This window comes from Eptatretus burgeri, chromosome 13 (assembly GCF_056783735.1).
Source record: "Eptatretus burgeri isolate ZD-2024b chromosome 13, Ebu_testis_v1, whole genome shotgun sequence".
Lineage (NCBI taxonomy): Eukaryota > Metazoa > Chordata > Myxini > Myxiniformes > Myxinidae > Eptatretus > Eptatretus burgeri.
Genome location: NC_140973.1, coordinates 55,773,713 through 55,786,242, shown reverse-complemented (window position 1 = coordinate 55,786,242; position 12,530 = coordinate 55,773,713). Strand labels below are relative to the sequence as shown.

Sequence of the window (12,530 nt, the reverse complement as noted above, 5' to 3'; positions counted from 1 at the left end):
GTGATGGAATCGAGACCGAGCTATGAACCGTCACCCTGACGTTTCGCCGTCATGGCGAGACATCGATGTGTGTTTGTCTGTGTGTCTGTGTGTCTGTGTGTCTGTGTGTCTGTGTGCCGTCCCTTTGGTGGACGTTAAGCCGGAGGACCCGTGTGAGAGCAAGATCAAATCGGTGTACGTTAAAGATCTCACGGTAAGTGGACGAGTTGTCACCGGCATCCTTCGAGATTCCGAATCGCTATCGCCTTCGGTCGAACTGGACAGCCAGTTCGTGAAAGACTACGGCCGAAATTAACGTTCCATATGTAAATAGTTTAAGAGTGCAGGTGGTAGGATACGTTGGGAATAATGGAGTCTGTTAAAGTAGTAGTCGGAGGGGTAGTTGGTGGTTGGGGTCGTGGTCACCGGTGGTGGTAGTGGTTGTAGTAGTAGTAGTAGTAGTAGTAGTAGTAGTAGTCGTGTGTGTGTTTAGTGTATGTTTGGATAACTGGAGATGTTCCTTCTCACACTTCAGCTGTTTCTCCTGAATGGCTCTCTGCACGAGGTGCTGTGTCATTGCGCTGCACATTGCACGTGACGTCCCACTTTGCTGACACCTCTTACTTAACACTCAAAAGGTAAAAAGGTCGTGAATCCACGTTTCCACGATGTGCATTCGTACTGACTCGCCTCGAAGCTGCCGAGCCTGGGTTCAAATCCAGACCCAGAGACATGAATTGTCATCCCGGTGTTTCACAGGCAGGGTGAATCATCAATGTGTGTTCAGTCCCTCCGATGAACGTTAAACGGTAAGTCCGGTCTGCTGGCAATAGTTGGTGGACGTCAAGATCCCACGTGTCATTCGTGAATAGTAGGCAAGCTATCACCGGCACCCTGAACACATTCCAAATTCCTGTACTAACTATACAGGTGCTTTATGTACACTTTGAGTTTACCTTTGGACACGTGCGTGACGGTTTTACACCTGGTACAGGTGTACCATGTGGTCGACCGCCCCTTCGCTGCTTTCATGAGTTATTGATCAATTTCAGACGTCAAGGTATCTTCGTTACGGCCGACGGGTGCGGAGATTTGGACCCACGGCGTCCGTTTTAAACTCGAGCGTGATGACGTCACACACAATGATGATTTTCAATCATTCAGTTGATTTACAAGTCTTTCAAACTGGTGCACTCACTCATAACAATGCTCTCAAATACAACATTATAACGTGCTGCAAGATAGTGCGTAATAATTTCACTATGACGTCACAAACCTGTGATTGAAAACCTGATAGTGCAGTCAAATGAGAGTATTCATGGACAAAGGTGTGAAGTTTTCTTGTTCTCAGAGTTTTGTTCCGAGGGCTCTTTTCAGGATCGTCACCGAGCCCCGGACAGCTTCCAACATTAGTTTGTTTGTGGTAACATTCCCAGGGATGGGTTTGAAGAACACCCGACGGTTCTTCTTCATCATTCCAGTTGCTCCAATTTTGGAGCTCTTCAGCTTCCAGGAGTTTTTGACTTCATTATTGAGGTTTTGGGATTTGGTCATCTTCTTGATTTCTGCATTGTTTTGGCCAAAATAACTGGGAATGACACCCAATTAGGAATGCCATTTTTGTTATTTTTTTGGACCTCACACTCCTATGTCCAGTCGCAATGCTTTCTTTTCTACGTTCACGCTCGATGGGATCATCAGGTTGTACATGAGCGTTACTTCCTTGTTTAGAATTATCGCTTTTGGTTTATGTTTCCATGAGATTTCTGGGACTGGGATGTTTAAATTTTTTACAGATGTGCTAGTGGATTACTCCACATACCTTGTTGTGTCTTTGGGTGCACAGCTGTTCTGACATGAGTGTTTTACATCCCGATTGGAGGTGACTCGTACCTTCTGTTTCTACCTTGCAGAACCTAAACTTGTCCGATTGACTCACTCCTGCCATTTTCATAAAGCTCTTCGTTTAGTGTTGGTTATGACAGGGAAGGATTGGTGCCAAGAGTGAGGGATTGGAGACACAATATTTTGAAACAAACTCAGAATTGGGGGCATTCAGCCTTCTCCCAAACAGAGTTGGCTGTGATGCCATTTGAAGAGAGCAAAGGGATAGAGGGGGAACATACACCAGAGACAGACTTAACAAGGTGCCACCAGGTTTTAGAAGAGGGAGACAAGTTTGAAAGTTAATTCTTGTGGTTGGACCCTTGTTTTCTGGCTCTCCTGAGAGCAGACTTGTTACAGACTTCTTGGAATACACTGAAATTGCCTTCTGTCAGATTTTCCTTCCAGCAAGAGAAGGCAAGTTGTTTCAGAGCAACAGCAAGGGTGGGAAGAAGGGTAGGATAATTGCAGGAGAGAGAGAAAGAAAGAGGGAGAGAGGAAGAGAGGGAGAGTGGACGAATTCCCAGGCTGAATTAACACCAGTGCTGAAGAGAGATGGCTGCTTGCAGTCCCTGCTGATCTGCTGGAGTGAGATGTAAGACTTGCTGGCATTGAGGAAGCTCTCTGAGAAGAGTCAGAGAGATGTTAACTTTCACAAGCATATGATCAGATCAACCAATTGGAGCAAAGGAAGAGCGGGAGTTATTTTCAGGAACGTTTGTCATCACCAAGTCCAGAAGGTAGAATTTGCCGTTTGGAAGTTCACAGATTGAGTCAGTCCAATGGAGTCACAGAAGTCCTTTACTGAAGTGCCATGGCTGGTGAGAGAGGTACCAGCACCCAACCAAGTTGCATGGTGACAACTGAAATCACCACATATGAGGAAGAGAGTTGGGATGAGTGGTTATAAGTTTGTCCATATTGACACAGAGAGAGAGAGAGAGAGAGAGAGAGAGAGAGAGAGAGAGAGAGAGAGAGAGAGAGAGAGAGAGAGAGAGAGAGAGAGAGAGAGAGAGAGAGAGAGAGAGACAGAGACAGAGACAGAGACAGAGACAGAGACAGAGACAGAGACAGAGACAGAGGTCGATGGAGTCATCACTATTAGGGGGACAGTACAACACAGATGAACAATAGGTGGAAGCGGAGGGGAAGTCTCACCCAGAGAACTCCTGGTGGTTGGGAGGTGTAAGGTCAGTACAAGGGTAGTGAGAAATTTAGTTCTTGATGTAAAGTGCAACTCCACCACCGGGGCATGGTTTAGGCCTCTCAAATCAGAGGAAACAGTAACTTGAAGGAGTCGGGAATGTCCGATTGGAGGAAGGATTCTGTTAAACAGTCTACGATGTCTGGTTTATTGGCAGCGGTGTGGATTGAGAGATCTCTCAGGTTAGAGTGGAGACCTCGAATGTTTGAGGTCCACACAATTACAGGGGAGGAGGCATTGGGATGGTGCAGGATGTAGGGGAAGGCTTTGTGGGGGCAAGGTGAGGCTTTGGTGGGGAGGTGTGAGGGGGAAGGTTTGAGTGTGTGTGGTGCAGGGTAAAGTTAGAGTGTGTGGGGTGTAGGTGAAGGTGTTTAGAGGTTGAGGTAAGGAGGAAGCATTGAGGGGTGCAAGGAAGAATGAAGAGGGAGGAATAAAGGAGGAACATAGAGCTTTGAGGGGGTGGGGTAGGGGTGGTTGCTTTGCCTGATTCCGTACTCGCAATTTTGATCGATGGAGATAAAGATCATGGGATAGGGGATTATAACGTTTGTTGAACCCATGGAGAAATGCTGTGCTCCGTGAGCGGGGGGGGGGGGGGGGGAGGTTTGTGGATGAAGCACAAAGCAGACAAAATCCTCAGAAAAATAATCCTTTTGAAGAAGAAGAAGGGACATATCGTGGTGGTGAATAAGAACTCATGTAGCATTTGTGAAGGAGAAACAAGGGTTGAAATGTATTCTTAAAATGATGTGTTTTTTTTTAAACAAGAAGTGTTTATCCCCTCTCGTTGCACTCCCTCATGCACATATTTATCCCACCTCGTCTTCAGTTGTCCGATCCATCCTCCCACTCATGGTTCACTGCTGAAGCTTGTGGCGAGGCGGTTGTCCTGAAACAACTTGCCTTTTACTCATGGAAAGCATATCCAACTGAGGGTAATCTCAGTTCCTTCCATAAAGCTCGGAACAAGTGTGTATCTACCCTCAGGAGAGCCAGAAAACAACATGTTTCGAAGCTCAAGTCTGAAATCTCAAACCTCTCTCCCTCCTCCAAATCCTGGTGGTGTCTAATCAAATCGATTTCTGGTGTATGTTTCCCCTCCATCCCCTCCCTTACCTCAAATGGCCGCACTGCTGATAGCGCACGTGAAAAGGCTGAATGTCTAAACTCGGTGTTTGCATCGAAATCTTGTGTCCGAAAACCATCGCTTTCTGTAATCACATCACCCAGTCGCACCCAACTGTCCCTGGACTCCGTGTCCTTTTCTCCTGACAAGGTAGAGAGCTTGCTGTCAAACCTCAACTCAGATTCTGCAACCGGTCTGGACGGCATCAGCCCACGTGCCCTAAAAACATGCTCCTCTGCTCTTGCTCACCCTCTGTCTGTTCTATTCACCCTCTCATTTGCTCAAGGTCTTCTGCCATCTGCTTGGAAATCAGCAAACATTACTGCCCTGCATAAAAAAGGTGCAAAAACAGATCCCTGTAACTACAGACCAATCAGCCTTCTCCCAATCATCAGCAAGGTGATGGAATCCATCGTCGCTTCAGACATGAAATCCTTCCTCTTCTCCAATGGCTTGATTTCCGATCATCAATTTGGTGTCAGACCAGGTCACTCTACCCTGGATATGCTGCTTCTGCTCTCCCATCAATGGATGGAGATCCTCAATGCCAGACAGGAAATCCGAGCCATATCCCGAGACATATCGCGTGCTTTTGACATGGTCTGGCACCCTGCCCTGCTCACCAAACTCTTCCTATGATATCCATGGCCATCTCCACTCACGGCTCACAGACTTCCTCTCCTGTCACAGCCAACATGTGGCCCTAAATGGAGTTCTTAAATCCCCTCTTCCTGTCCAGGCTGGAGTTCCTCAAGGCAGTGGTCTGGCCCTGTTCATTTTCTAGTTTTCATCAATGATCTCTCCGACTCTCTGGAAAATCCTCTTTATCTCTTTTCTGATGACTCCACCCTCTGCCATACCATCTGTTATCCCTCAGACCAGCAGGCAGCAGCTTCTTCGCTCACTGCAGATCTGGGTAAAATCACAAACTGGTCCAACAGGTGGAACATGTCTTTCAATCCGGACAAATCTCACTCACTATGTCTCTCTGAAAGGACCGTTTGGACCCCCCCCCCCAACTCCCCAACTCCCCATCCACTTTCTCAACAATCCTCTTGAAGAAGTCTTTTCTTTCAAACTTCTGGGTCTCACGATCTGCCATGATCTTTCCTGGGAAAGCCACATTTCCAACCTGGCCTCCAGAGCCAGTTGCCGACTGGAAATCCTCCGTCATGCAAAGTCATTCCTCGGCCCACCTGAGCTCTTGACCACATACAAAGCTTTCGTCTGCAGCCTGATGGAGTAGTGCTCTCCCCTCTGGGCTGGTACTCCTGCCTCCCACCTTTCTCGGCTTCACACTGTGGAAACCAAGGCATTTCGGATCATTGGCATCTCCCACGATGAGGCTGAGTCTTTGGGCCTCTCACTCAATCACCGCAGGTTGGTCGGTGGTCTTTGTCTTCTACCGTCTCCTCTCCGGTCTCGCCCCCCTGCTGTGTTTGCGATTTGTCCCCAACCATATTGCGCAGGGTGCTCAAGGTTCGCCAACAACCCCATTCTGGTAATATGACCAAATTCACGAATCACTGCTCACCTTCACATTTTCATTCCTGTTTTTCCCTGCCTTTGTAATAAACTCCCACACTCTATTCATTCCCATTCTTCCCTCCAGGCCTTCAAAACAGCTGTTCACCACCACCTCTTATCGTCCCCCATCCAAATCCTCTATCTTTTCTACCCCCGTTAATCCACCACAAACCCACCTCCTTCAATTTCCCTGCTTTCCTTCCTGAAAGTCCCTTTAATGTCCATCCTGTGTACCCCGCGTTCCCCTCCCCATATCTCCTCAAGTCTCTGCTCCCCACTGTTTTCTCCTTCCCACTCCCGCCCCTCTTGTCTCATGCCCCCATTGCTGTGTGTTGTGTGTTCGGTCTCATACGAGCCTCGACAAGGTGTACAAAAACAAGGACAAATGTGTCCAAGAGCCGCGTCCTAAAGGTTTTGTCTTCACCAAAAGAAGAAGAACAAGAAGAGGAAGAACAAGAAGAAGAAGAACAACGCGGAGCTCTCTTAGAGCCACCGTTCGCAACGCAACCGACGCGGCTACAAATAAAGTGTTTTATTAATGTAGATTCAATGTGGAGAAAAGAGGGAGTGGGGGAATGTAGAACCAGTAGCAGAAGGAAATTCAACAGAGATAAGAATCGTTATCAGGTGAAATGAAAAAAAAAATGTTTTCTTTGTTTCAGTTTTTTGAAATGAGGAGAGGAAATAGGAAATAGGATTTAGTTGAGAAAATAGAAGCGGAGTACCCGAGAATCCACCCAAGACTGATTTGCGAAAGCAAACTTTCTATCCGAGTGAGACCTTGAAAAAGGCTGTTAACGCCATTACATGCCTTTATTTGCATTGCCATATCACCCTACTTTACCATGTGTGCCAGGACCAATGGACCATCTTTGTGGAAGTGTTTGCAAGGACTGCCCTGCAGGCAGCTACATAACGGGGACTGCATTGGCAGCCCGGATATCTCCTTGTTGTATTGTTACGGTTGTGTAAATTCGCGAACCACCATTCAGGTCCCGTAGGTGAGATATCTCTTAAGTACATGTGTAGTTAGCCCCAAACCCGTTGTTTAGAGAGAATAAATGCGATTCATTCGGGCTGCGACGCTTTGAGATAGCTGTTTTTCTGTTCTATCTTTATTTTGAACCAACCACGCTCCAACCGTCAGACAACAACAACAACGCCAACAGCCACGACCTTTACCTTCACAACTCGCTCCCACAAACATCGCATCACCGCCATTCCAAACGGAACCATGGCCATCGGCCACCGCCGGAAACCCTCCACCACCTTCACCTCCCTCCTACGGCCATTCCCGCACCACCTGTGAGCACCGAGCGTCGGGCTGTCCTGGGCTCGTACAAGATACACGCCAAGCCGTGAGTGCAAATAGCGGCCTTTCCGAGGAGAATTCGGATCAGGAAGGCTACACGCCCACTTCTGATCTGTCCAATTAGGAAGCGCGGGGCGGCTTGGCCCCGCCTCCAGGCGCGTCTGTCTGGAATCGAGATATGCAAATTCTAGGATCAGGGGAGATTCACGTCCCTTTTCCTCCGTCCAATCGGCGAGCGTGGCTCCGCCCTCGAGGAGATCTTGATCTGGAAATTTGCATATTGTTTTCTCCTGCTGGCCTATAAAACGGCAAGCGCGAGGCGAATAAGAGAGTTGTTGCGCGTCGAGTCAGTTTTGGTGGTAGAGAGTGGAGTCGAGAGGCGAAGGCGTCAAGGTGGTTTTCTGCAGTCGGCTGAGGAGAATTGGGGAAGAGTCCAAGAAGCTCGGGTCCGAGGCAGGGAAGTCGGCGACGAGGTCGCGGTGGGATCGCTCGTCACGGGACCCAAGCCAGCCAACCATTCTCCTTCCCCCAGGGCATCAACAATTCCCCCCCTTTCCCCCGCGCTGAGATAGTGCAAAAAGGGGGCCCCATTCCCACCCCACTCCAAGCGGTGCCAACGAAACCCGCGAAGGAGCACGAAGCCGGGGCACCGCCGCGCAGCCACATTTGCGGCTCATCACGAGGACGCGGGAAGGACCCCCCCCCGGTCTCGCGGGTCTGACCGCTCCTTCAGGTCCCGCGCACACATTGGCCTACGGGCCCATCTGCCCCCTTGCCTATGAGGGTGGCTTGTTTCCCTTGCTTTTGAGTAAATGTGTGTCGGCGCCAGTCTGGTGAAGTAAAACTGTTTAAGTGTTGCCGTGTGTCGGTCTGAGTCGGTAGTATCTCTGCGTCATTGTTTCTTTTGTTGCATTTGATATATGTGCATTCTGTTTGGCTGTATATGTGTGCTCTCCGTGTGCCGCGGAATAAATGTGCATTATGTTGAACTGTTTTCCCGTTTCGCTTCGTCTTTTCTTTAATTGAATCTCCATCTTGCTTCACGTAACGAGTTCGTCGTGGGCTTAATACGCCCGATAATTAATCCGAACCGTCGAGGCCGACGATAACACCGCTCGGTTATCCCAATAGCACGGAACGGATCGCTTAAGCGGCCCGTGTCCGGAGTCGACCTGCGGCGAGGTGCGATCGCCCGGTCTACCATCCGCTTGGGTACTTAGGTAGGTCGAGTTTGGCGAACAACCCTATCCCACGCGGGTGGCCGATTGGCACGATCGTGGTGAGGCCGAAAGGTCCACCCGTGACTAGCTTCCAGCGTTAGTCCGAGAGGGTCACGACAGAATTGTCCGTCCGGTGGGCGACGTGCCACGATTCGAGTCACGTGGCCGATCGCACGCCGGCGGGTGCGAATTCGCAACAGTATAAAGGCCAGTTCAAATGGACTGTGAAACGGCGTGTGGCCTGCCGTGTTAGGGTGAGTTGCCTCGAGCAGCCAGGAAAAATAATAAAAACCAACAAACAAAGGACCATTGAGGGCCCTGAAGACATCTGACCATCGATTGCCTGCTATTGCACTCATCCCCGAATGTTGCCTTCATTGTGTTCTCTTAAGTCACAGGTCCTAGGCCATGGAAAGTGTAAATATTAGAAATGTGTATCGTTCTGACCCACCTGTTGTTTGTTTAGTTCCGGAAATATAGTTAAGTAGTCCGAATGAGTTAGTTTAGTTACGCAACGCACTAGGTTATTTATTTTTGGGACATGTATTCAAAATGTCGCACTCGGGGATCCGTAGGTAAAATGTACAAGGGGAAACCTACACTGCATGCCACACGGATGTTGACGACTCGGGTCGAGTCGAGCAAAAGGGAAGAGGGTATTGTTGCGGTTCTCGGAACCTTATGCATACAACATACAGTTGTCCCGAGTCAGTTATTTCATTAATACACGTGTAGTTAGGTCCCTACCTTTTGTCTCGTGGGAAGACAAGGGAGTGTGTTGTGATGGGCTTTAGTTAGGATCAATAAATCATTTTTTCCATTTTATTTTATTAAATCATTTTCCCCTCCATTCCACTTCCCACTCTTCCTCATTTATTTTCTGAGGTGAATTTCCTCGCACCCTCATCTCACTTACCATGGCGTACCACCGACTACCCACTGTATCCGGAGTCTCGTTTTCTGAGGCAGAATCCCGGACTTCTCCATGAAAGCGGCATCGGCTTCCACCTTTCCAAACCCAGACACACGTGGCTATAGTTCTTGTTCTTGCTATAGATGAATCCCCCTGAGTGACAATGTTCTTGTTCTATGCTATAGTTCTTGGGAGAATCTTTTCGGGTTACTCTCAAACATGTGGTTTTGTTTTCTCCTTTTGTTGGCTTCATCATCGTTATATATATATATATATATATATATATATATATATATATATATATATATATATATATATATATATATATATATATATATATATATATATATATATATATATATATATAGTTACGGATTTTAGAATCCGGTCTGTTGAATACATCCACACATCCAGGTCCTCAGACAGTTATTTCCTGAAATGCATGTTCAGATTAGCCCCATCCCCATGTCTAATGGGATCTTAAATGTGATGCGTTTAGAAGGGTACAGGATAGATCCCCTCTCTTATGGGAAGCATTTTTCTTTACGACAGACACGTTCACACACATATCTTTCACGAGCTTTCACATATCTCGGACCGTTCGGAGCTGGTTGGAGAGTCCTCTCTGGCCCGTACTCGAGCACGCAGGTCTGCACGGCAGAGCAGGTGGGGCTGCGCTCCCAGCTCGCGTCTCCTCCTGGCGTCCGACCCTCTTCACCGACTGAAGGCTCCAAGCGCCAGGCTCCCGACTTCCGCGCAGCTCCTCGACCACTCCAGACAGACACTCTCCAGACCCGACTTGACTCGACTCCCGACTTGACTCTCTCCAGATCCGACTTGACTCATTGAACTGGCGCTCTGCGCGGCCTTTTATAGGGCTGGTGAGATGAGATCTGATCTCCGCCCTCTCACCTCTGACCTCTGCTTGGAAAGCGGACGTGGTGGAAATCACCGGCCCTCTGGATCCGATTCTCCGAGAGCGAAGCTTCCATACAGAGCGGACGTGGTAGAAATCACCAGACTTGCACTCACAACGAAACCTCCCGCGTCGGTTTGCAGCGGCGCTGTTCGCTGGGGACTCGCCGCGGCTGGTGCAAAGATGGCGTCGTTTCGGAGACGAAGGTGAGGCGATGTTTGTGGCGTGGAGATGTTGACGGTTGCTGGCGGAGTGGTTGTGGTTGGTGTTGTGGTTAAGGGGAGCAATGTTGGTTGTTGTAATGGTGGTGGAGATGTGGTTGGTTCAAAATAACGATGGTAAAAGAAAAAACACTATCTCAAAGGATCACAGCCCTGTGACCCGAATAAATCCCATTAAACAACGGTGGGGAAATCTAACTGAACACAGACTTATCGATCTAACTGAACTAAGGAACCTTGATGGTGTTCTGCGAATTTCCAGAGCCGTAACAATATCAATACTTACGCACATCTGAGATCAGACATAGACATCGGAATCATTAGTAATTCATTCCTTTCTCACGAATAAAGTCTGGTCTCCTTCGACTGTTTAAGAAAGCCCATTGTCCTTGTATTCTACAAACCTCAAACTCAAGTAAGTCAACAAATAGTGATTAGAATGAACCCTTGATTTAAATTTTAGAGTTTTGTAATTTTCAATGTAAAAACGGCAAAAGTTATAAAATAAGAGATGGAAACGGTGCTTGTTATCATTGCCTAGCAACCATTTCCAGTTGTCTACCAGTGGTGAACAGACAGAGTCTGCACCGGTCGACTTTTATTCGCAGATATTTTGGTTTCTGGACAATTTTGTAAGGTTTTGTGATTTTCCCTGGGATATTGACTTTGAGTTGCATCAACATGCAAAATTCCAGCTTTCTATGCCACCTAGAACGTACGAAACATTTATATCAGTCAGTCAGTAATTATAAAGATATACAGGGTGTCCCTAAAAAATGACATCATTTCGTAGTCTAATAACATTGCTAATTCTCGCTCAAATGATCTCAAACTTTAATAAAATGTGTAAAAACTAAGTTGAATGTTTAATTCTTATCTCAATGAGAAGCTACCAGGAAGATGGATCGGGCATGCCAGTGATAATGATAATGTGCTGTTGAAATGGCCACCACGTTCACCTGACTTGACACCTTGTGATTTATTTATATGGGGCCATGTGAAAGGACTGGTCTATATCCCCCCTCCTCTTCCTACAAGCCTAGAGGAACTTAATCAGAGAATCACTGAGGCGCTGGAGAATGTTACGCAAGACATGCTACAGCGTGTTAGGCAGGAGCTGGACCACCGACTTGATGTGTGTCGTGTCACAGGCGGTGCGCATATTGAACATTTGTGAAGTTTTGAGAAAACGGTTATAAAATCTACATCCTTCTGAATCTCTTGTTCGAATTTTGATAAATAAATCTTTTATTGTTCAACATGAAGCCTATTTACTTTTGTTTGCCTGGGACATGTAGTTACTTAGATATTCAAGTTTCAAATGATGTCATTTTTTTTTTAGGGACACCCTGTATGTATGTATGTATGTATGTATGTATGTATATATATATATATATATATATATATATATATATATATATATATATATATATATATATTGTTATGGCTGTGAAAATTTGCACAACACAAGAAAGGTCCTTAGATCAGTTATGCCGGTAAGTTTATGTGTAGATAGTTCCCCACCGTTGTTTAGAGGGATTTTTTTTTCGTGTTCACCAGGCTGCGACGTTTTGAGATAGCCGTTTTTCTTTTCTGTAACATTATTTGGACCAATCATCCCCGAACAACATCATTCCCAAACAACTACAACTCAAACACCACCACCTTCGCCTCTTTACCTCCACAACTCCACCCCGCAAACATCGCTTCACCGCCATTCTCAAACGACGCCCACAACAACCAAATCGCCACCACCAACATCGTTCCCAAACAACCACAACCAAACCACCACCACCTTCGCCCTTTTCCCTTCACTACCATCAACAACGCCACCCCGCAAACATCGCTTCACCTTCATCCCGGAGACAACGCCATCTTCACGCTGTCAGGACGAGCGCTCCGATGATTTCTACCACGTTGGCTTTGCCAGGGTTGGAGGTCAAGGGTCAGGGGTCGATTCTCGCTTCCCCAGCCCTATAAAACGGTGAGCAGAATGGAGCTCAGGGCCAGTCGGTTTTACGGAGCTTGAGGCAGTGTCGAGAGAAGTGTCGGTGGGTCGGTTGCCAGTGTTGGTGAACGGAGCTCGCAGTCAATGGTGGGGGAGACGAGCTCGCGATCAGTTACAAGTCAGTCTGGGTTCAGTTTTCGAGAGACGGAGCTCAAGTCAGCTGGTTGTGGGGAGACGGTCATGGTGTCAGAGCGAGAGTTGGTGAACGGAGCAGGGATGT

General features: G+C 47.5%; 1 protein-coding gene across 1 annotated transcript in view; it reads left to right on the top strand.

Annotated features, from left to right (window-relative positions):
• The window catches only part of LOC147014519 (peptide chain release factor 1-like, mitochondrial), a 98,847-nt gene that overhangs the window by 33,654 nt on the left and 52,663 nt on the right, over positions 1-12,530 (top strand). The gene's annotated exons all lie outside the window — the stretch shown is intronic.